The following is an 877-nucleotide window of genomic DNA, read 5'->3' on the forward strand; positions in this document are numbered from 1 at the left end:
AGATCTGAAATTGGCAGGTCTTCTTTTAAACACGGGGCTGCCTTGGCGTGGAATCTTCTTCCGCATCCTGTCAAGGAATGTGCAAACTTAAGATCGTTTAAGATTGGACTTAGGCGAACAAGCATCTTCTGAATAGTGTAAATTTTGCCAGAGGTTCCTGCTGGATTTGGAGTTTGGGAAATCACAGTGTTAGTCGTGGAGGTCAATTTCCTTATGCCATTCCAGAATCGTACACTTAGGTGAGTGAATGTGTAGACTGTGTTTTGTTCGAGCTGTGGAATGAGGTGATTCCAAACGTCTAGTACAATTTGACCTGTGGGATCGGCAACAGTGGCATTGAAGACATGGTACTTGGCTTGGCCTACAAGTTTTGTTTCTCCAAGTTTTATAACGACTTTACATACCACTGTTATGTTATCTAAGTATCTCTTTTGTTGCGTTTGACTGGTGAGACACTGAACATAGCCAACAAGGCTTTTAGAGCTGTTGTTATTGGCACCAGCAGTGCTACTGGGATTACTAGGAAGAAAATCACTTGCAGAAGATTTAGTGAGGGGACTTCTCGGGAGCAGTACTATTGGGACTGGTGGGAAGAAAACCACTTGCAGAAGATTTAGCCACAGGACTAATAGGAACAGAACCAGTTGTGGGAGCAGGAGTACTGGGAGTGGTAGGAACAAAACCACTTGCAGAAGATTTAGCCATAAAGCCAGTTGCAGGAGATCTGAGATTAGGCTTCTTTTTTGATGACATGACAATACTAGGTCTGCAAAAGGTAGAAAGATATTGCTAGTTATAAAAGAGAAACATCTATTTAATGAGCCCAATTTAAGATTATTATATTGGGCAGATTAATTCTGATGTCTGGTTTGGCTAA

Source organism: Montipora capricornis, chromosome 3 (assembly GCF_036669925.1).
Source record: "Montipora capricornis isolate CH-2021 chromosome 3, ASM3666992v2, whole genome shotgun sequence".
Classification (NCBI taxonomy): Eukaryota; Metazoa; Cnidaria; class Anthozoa; order Scleractinia; family Acroporidae; genus Montipora; species Montipora capricornis.